A 267-nucleotide genomic window follows, 5' to 3' on the forward strand; every position below is an offset into this window, starting at 1 on the left:
CGCCCGCGGCTTTTAATTTTAGGAAGTGACCCTTCCCCGCAGCCCACGAATCGCTGGGGAAGCCCTCGTACACCTCCGGCTTCTGCAGCAGCCGGGTGGGGACGTGGCACCCAGCGGGGCCGGGACATGAGGGCTGAGAGGGAGTTGCCTCCCCGGGTTGCTCTCTGGAGGAGTCTGTGGGATGGAGGAGGAGGATGAGGATGAGGATGCTCTGCCGAGTGCCCCCAGCCCGAGCACCAGGTGCCTTGCTCCCCGTGGCAGCGGGGG

Source organism: Fulmarus glacialis, unplaced genomic scaffold (genome assembly GCF_000690835.1).
Source record: "Fulmarus glacialis isolate BGI_N327 unplaced genomic scaffold, ASM69083v1 scaffold20383, whole genome shotgun sequence".
Lineage (NCBI taxonomy): Eukaryota > Metazoa > Chordata > Aves > Procellariiformes > Procellariidae > Fulmarus > Fulmarus glacialis.